General features: G+C 42.8%; 1 long non-coding RNA gene across 1 annotated transcript; it reads right to left on the reverse strand.

The window, feature by feature from the left end:
- Window positions 1-222: 222 nt before the first annotated feature.
- Window positions 223-927, reverse strand: LOC121001731. Its single transcript, XR_005779122.1, has 3 exons — window positions 754-927; window positions 644-690; window positions 223-259 (listed from the first exon to the last, which is right to left on the reverse strand). It is a non-coding gene; the product is annotated as an uncharacterized LOC121001731 (long non-coding RNA).
- Window positions 928-6,979: the final 6,052 nt, after the last annotated feature.

Consider the following 6,979-nt stretch of genomic DNA (forward strand, 5'->3'; position numbering starts at 1 on the left):
TCTCCACGGTGCCTGCCCATTTAACAGTGACCTCCCCAGTGGCCACTCCTTTAGCATTGACCTCCACATTGGCCACCCCTTTAACATTGACCTTCACAGTGCCTGCCCCTTTAACAGTGACCTCCACAGTGCCTGCCCCTTTAACAATGACTGCATCTTTAACAGTGACCTACACAGTGCCTGCCCCTTTAATAGTAACCTCCACAGAGCTCGCCCCTTTAACAGTGGCCTCCACAGTGCCTGCCCCTTTAACAGTGACCTCCACAGTGCCCGCCCCTTTAACAGTTCCCACGCCTTTAACAGGGACCTTCATAGTGGCTGCCCCTTTAACAGTGACCTTCACAGTGCCCGCCCCTTTAACTGTGACTTCCACAGTGCCGGCCCATTTAATAATGACCTCCACAGTGTCCGCCCCTTTAAAAGTGACCTCCACAATGCCCACCCATTTAACAGTGACCGCCCCTTTAACAGTGACCTCCACAGTGCCCATCCCATTAATAGTGCATGCCCCTTTAACAGTGACCTCCACAGTGCCTGCCCCTTTAACAGTGAAGTCCACAGTGCCCGCCCATTTAACAGTGACCTCCATAGTACCTGCCCCTTTAACAGTGACCTCCATAGTGCCCTCCCATTTAACATTAACCACACCTTTAACAGTGACCTCCACAGTGCCCGCCCCTTTAACATTGACTAACAGTGACCTTCATAGTGCCCCTTTAACAGTAACCTGCACAGTGCCCCTTTAACAGTTACCTTCACAGTGCCCGCCCCTTTAACAGTGACTCCCACAGTGCCCGCTGCTTTAACATTGACCATCCCTTTATCAGTGACCTTCATAGTGGCCGCCACTTTAACAGTGACCTCCACAGTACCCGCCCCTAAACATTGACCTCCACAGTGCCCACCCCTTTAACAGTGAACTCTACAGCGCCCGTCCGTTTAATAGTGGCCCCTGCCCCCCATGCATGTAGCAGTGTAGTTTTGCCATCATACAGTATATGACTGAATATTTAACCCCTTTGGGATCGGGCTAATTTTCACCTTAAGGACCAGGCCATTTTTTGCAAATCTGACCAGTGTCACATTATGTGTGAATAACTTTAAAACGCTTTTACTTATCCAGGCCATTCTGCGATTGTTTTTTTGTAACATATTGTACGTCATGACACTGGTAAAATGGAGTAAAAAAAAAAAAAATATTTATAAAAAAATACCAAATTTACCAAATATTTGGAAAAATTAGCAAATTTCCAAGTTTCAATTTCTCTACTTTTATAATAGATAGTAATACCTCCTAAAAATAGTTATTATTTTACATTCCCCATATGCCTACTTTATGTTTGGATCATTTTGGGAATGACATTTTATTTTTAGGGGGTGTTACAAGGCTTAGAAGTTTAGAAGCAAATCTTGAATTTTTTCTGAAATTTTCAGAGACCCACTTTTTAAGGACTAGTTTAGGTCTGAAGTTAATTTATGAGGCTTACATAATAGAAACCACCCAAAAATGACCCCATTCTAGAAACTACACCCCTCAAGGTATTCAAAACTGATTTTACAAACGTCGTTAACCCTTTAGGTGTTCCACAGGAGTTAATGGCAAATAGAAATAAAATTTCAGAATTTCTGGGTAAATTTTCCATTTTTATCTATTTTTTTCCAGTAACAAAGCAAGGGTTAACAGCCAAACAAAACTCAATATTTATTGCCCCCAATTCTGTAGTTTGAAGAAACACTCCATATGTGGCCGTAAACTACTGTACAGGCACACGGTAGGGCGTAGAGGGAAAGGTGCGCCGTGTGGTTTTTGGAAGGCAAATTTTGCTGGACTGGTTTATTTACACCATGTCCCATTTGAAGCCCCCCTGATGCACCCCTAGAGTAGAAACTCCATAAAAGTAACCCTATCTAAGAAACTTTACCCCTCAAGGTATTCAAAACTGATTTTACAAACGTCATTAGCGTCCGATCACTGTTAGCGCATCGCACACCCCACCGCTGATTAGCTTCGGACAGCTGATCAGACGAGTTTAAATATTTTAAAAAAACTAACTTTTTTTTATTTAGTTTTTTTTTTTTCTGTTAGTTTTAGGGCAAAGTCTGCGAACACCCGTGCCCCCACACACACGCACACTAAATCAAGATTTCCACGCACACACACTCCCCTATGGCCTGCCGGAGGTATACGCCCAGCTTGCCTCCCACTCCGAGAGCCCCAGTGAGGACGAAGATGACCCCACTTTCCTTTTGTCATCCGCGTCCTCCTCATCATCTAGCGATGATGCAGCAAAAAACTGCTTGCGCCCCAGAAAATGTGGGGGGGGGGGCAGGGGGGCAAGTTGCAGCACCCCTGGGGGGTCTAGGGTCACACAGCTGTGCTGTTCACCCCAGACAACCGATTTGGGTAATGCAACAAAAAACGCTTTTTTTTTTTCCACTAAACTTTCCCTGAATATCCCTGCCTAACCTAACCTGTCCGTAACCTTTCCCTAAATACCTTTTAGTGCCAGATGGCACTGTGGAGGGACAGAAGAGGGTGCAGGGAACAGATAGGTGTGCTGGCTCTGGAGATACGATCGCAGGCTCCTCTCTCCTCGCTCCCGGACACAGAAAGGAGAGGAGCGCTGCAATAATTTGAACCTCCCGTCCGCCCTGCAGCCAATCAGAAGCGATCCTGAGAGGTGATGTCACAATCACCTCTCAGGATCGCGGAATGGTGATTGGTGGTGTATTATCACACCACCAATCACCATCCTGTTCCGGGTTATCGGGTCCCCAGAGTCCTGAATAACCCAGAAATGCAGCAAACCGCAGGTCTGAATTGACCTGCGGTTTGCCGCGATCGCCGATACGGTGGGGTCACAGGACCCCCCGCGCATTGTCCCAGGGTGCCTGCTGATTGATTTCAGCAAGCACCCAGTTCCGATTACCGCTCGGAACGTCATGTGTCCTTAAGTACTGGGACATCATGACGTACCGGTACATCATGTGTCTCCAAGAGGTTAAGGATCTGCGAACTGCTAAAACCTGTGATCAGTTGTTATGGCAACCTGGAGTAGGACCTGCGAGCTTCTATTGGCTAATAAGGGACATGTGACCGTGTAAATGGCAGTTCGGTTTTAAGTGAAAGGCTTGCTGGCTTCTATTGGCTAATGCAGGTCATTTTTTGGTACTATATCAGGAACGGTAAGTCCTAGAGAGCTGAGACCCCGTCTAAAACCTTCCCGGACATCTGATGTACCTGTGTGCCAAATTTGATGAAGATCGGTCCGGTCGCGCATAAAGAACGTCTAGACGTCTAGACAGACAGAAACTCATTTTTATATATCTAATAGATTGGGATGCTTGCTGACCTGGTTTCATTACCCAGACGATAATATGTGATTGTTTTTATAATTTTATTATGTTTTACCTGTTAGTTATATGTAAGTCTTAATCCTCCCCCTCCCCTTTTTTTCTTTTTCAATTTTCCTTATTAAAGGTCTCCACTTATATTGGGGTCTAATGAACCCAGCGGACGTGGTGATTGGTACATTGGGATCTGCTTTGTAGATGAAAACAGATATTGAAAGGGACGGAAAAGAAAGAACCGGTCGGACTATTTGAGCCCATTTTATATGGTGCAGTAATTTATGGGTATACATGTGGAAGGGGGATTTAACCCCAGATTTTTAGTTTCTTGCGGGTTGATATGGACTGTGGGTATTTTGACCCAGGGATATGTTCTTATATATAGCTTTACACACATATTATGCAGTTTTTTCAATAGGATATTTGATTTGAGTTTATAAAGGTTTGAGTTTATATTGCATGAGCAATATTAGGGTTCACACTTGGTTTCCATAAGATACATAATGAGAGTTATAGGTTGTTAGGAGGTCTGTAATACTTGATGGATGACAAAGGTTTATTACTAGAGATGGCGGTCATTTTGCGTCGAACTTTGCTCGTTTGCGGTTAGCCGAACATGCAAACATTTGACGATGTCCGCCGGCACCATATTCTTTTGCATGGTGCCGAACTTTAACCCATGACTCATCCATCAGGTGGGACAGGACAGCCAATTGAGTTGTTTCAGCACATGAACACAACCCCTAACGTATAAATAAACCCGATCTGGCAGCCATTTTACATTCTGTTTTTTGGCAGTGTAGGGAGAGGTTGCTGTGTGGAGCAGGGACAGACTGTTAGGGACATACTGTTAGGTGTGACATACTGAGGGGTGTGATATACTTATAATATACTTTCTAACATAGAAAGTATATTATAGTGCATTTGTATTGTGCAGCAGTTGTGTGCAGTTCTGCTGCGATACTGCAACTAGATAGAGGGACAAACGCTATTGGAATAACTATTTGCAACTGGTGTGATATACCTGTTTACCCCCCAAAAAAACAGATTGAGGGGTGTGATATACCTTTAATATACCTTCTAACATAGAAAGTGTATTATAGTGAATTTGTATTGTGCAGCAGTTGTGTGCGGTTCTGCTGAGATACCGCAGCTAGATAGAGGAACAAACGCCATTGGAATAACTAATTGCAACTGGTGTGATATACCTGTTGCCCCCCCAAAAAAAACAGATTAATGGGTGCAATATTCCTGCTTCCACAAAATACTGATTAAGGGGTTTTATATACCAGCTTCCACAAAATATTGATTGAGGACTACGATACACAAGCTTCCACCAAATATTGATTAAGGGGTTTGATATACCATCTTCCAGCAAATACTCATTAAGGGGTTCTATATGCCTGTTTTCCCAAAATACCGATAGAGGGGATTGATATACCAGCTTCCACCAAATATTCATTGAGGCCTGCGATACAACAGCTTCCGCCAAATATTGATTAAGGGGTTTGATATACCAGCTTCTAGAAATACTCATTAAGGGGTTCTATATACATGTTTCCAAAAAATATTGATATAGGGGATTGACATACCAGATTCCACCAAAAATTGATTGAGGCTTGCGATACATCAGCTTCCACTAAATATTGATTAAGGGGTTTGATATACCAGCTTCCAGCAAATACTCATTAAGGAGTTCTATATACATGTTGCCACAAAATACTGATAGAGGGGATTGATATAGCGGCTTCCACCAAATATAGATTGAGGCCTGTAATACAACAGCTTCCACCAAATATTGATTAAGGGGTTTGATATACCAGCTTCCAGCAAATACTCATTAAGGGGTTCTATATACCTGTTTCCACAAAATAATATAATAATATACAATTATATAATATAATAATATACCTCCAGCCACATAATCACTTTATATTTTCTGTCCGGTGAATGCCTATTGTTTGGGGCCTGTAGTCCACTGGCCTGCAGTAAAATTGATATCCAATGACCGTCTAATATAACTCCAGCCGCATAATCACTTGATCTCTTCTGCACGGTGAATGCCTAATTGTTGGTGCCTCGGAGGAATTCAACACCTGTGAAATTTCACCTATTATCATTTGGGGTTTATTCAAAAAGGGGGTGATTTCGTTAGCCATGTTTTTAATCCAATTTTATATTTTTAGTTCTTTTAAACATATGTATTTGACATGTATTTGTACTGGCCTACAGTAAAATTGTTATTCACTGACCGTCTAATATACCTCCAGCCACATAAACACTTGATCTTTTCTGTTTGGTGAATGCCTAATGTTTGGGGCCTGTACTCCACTGGCCTGCAGCAAAATTGTTATCCAATGACCGTCTAATATACCTCCAGCCACATAATCATTTGATCTTTTCTATCCAGTAAATGCCTAATGTTTGGGACCTGTACTCCACTGGCCTGCAGTAAAATTGATATCCAATGACCATCTAATATACCTCCAGCCACATAATCACTTGATCTTTTTTGTACGGTGAATGCACAATTTTTGGGGCCTGTAATCTAACTGGCCAACAGTAAAATTGTTATACGGGGACCACCTAATGTACCTCCAGCCACATAATCACTTGTTCTTTTCTGTACGGTGAATGCCGAATGTGTGGGGTCTGTACTCCACTGGCCTGCAGTAAAATTGTTATCCAATGACCGTCTAATATACCTTCAGCCACATAATCACTTGATCTTTTCTGTACGGTGAATGCCTAATGTTTGTGGCCTGTACTCCAGTGGGCTAAAGTAAATTTTTTATCCATTGACCACAGAATGTACCTCAAGCCACATAATCACTTTAATCCTCCCTGATTAAAGTACATATTCTTTGTGGGAGTTTTTGTCATTGATCCCCCTCTAGTATGTCACTGTCCATGTTGTGGGACTATTTGGGCACTTCTAGTAAGTATTTGGTGGCTTCAAATACACTGCGTGCAGAATTATTAGGCAAATGGAGTATTTTTACCACATCATCCTCTTTATGCATGTTGTCTTACTCCAAGCTGTATAGGCTTGAAAGCCTACTACCAATTAAGCATATTAGGTGATGTGCATCTCTGTAATGAGAAGGGGTGTGGTCTAATGACATCAACACCCTATATTAGGTGTGCATAAATTATTAGGCAACTTCCTTTCCTTTGGCAAAATGGGTCAAAAGAAGGACTTGACAGGCTCAGAAAAGTCAAAAATAGTGAGATATCTTGCCGAGGGATGCAAAGCTTCTGAAGCGTGATCATCGAACAATCAAGCGTTTCATTCAAAATAGTCAACAGGGTCGCAAGAAGCGTGTGGAAAAACCAAGGCACAAAATAACTGAGAAAAGTCAAGCGTGCAGCTGCCAAGATGCCACTTGCCACCAGTTTGGCCATATTTCAGAGCTGCGACATCACTGGAGTGCCCAAAAGCACAAGGTGTGCAATACTCAGAGACATGGCCAAGGTAAGAAAGGCTGAAAGACGACCACCACTGAACAAGACACACAAGCTGAAACGTCAAGACTGGGCCAAGAAATATCTCAAGACTGATTTTTCTAAGGTTTTATGGACTGATGAAATGAGAGTGAGTCTTGATGAGCCAGATGGATGGGCCCGT

The sequence above is a fragment of the Bufo bufo genome, chromosome 5, assembly GCF_905171765.1.
Source record: "Bufo bufo chromosome 5, aBufBuf1.1, whole genome shotgun sequence".
NCBI lineage: Eukaryota > Metazoa > Chordata > Amphibia > Anura > Bufonidae > Bufo > Bufo bufo.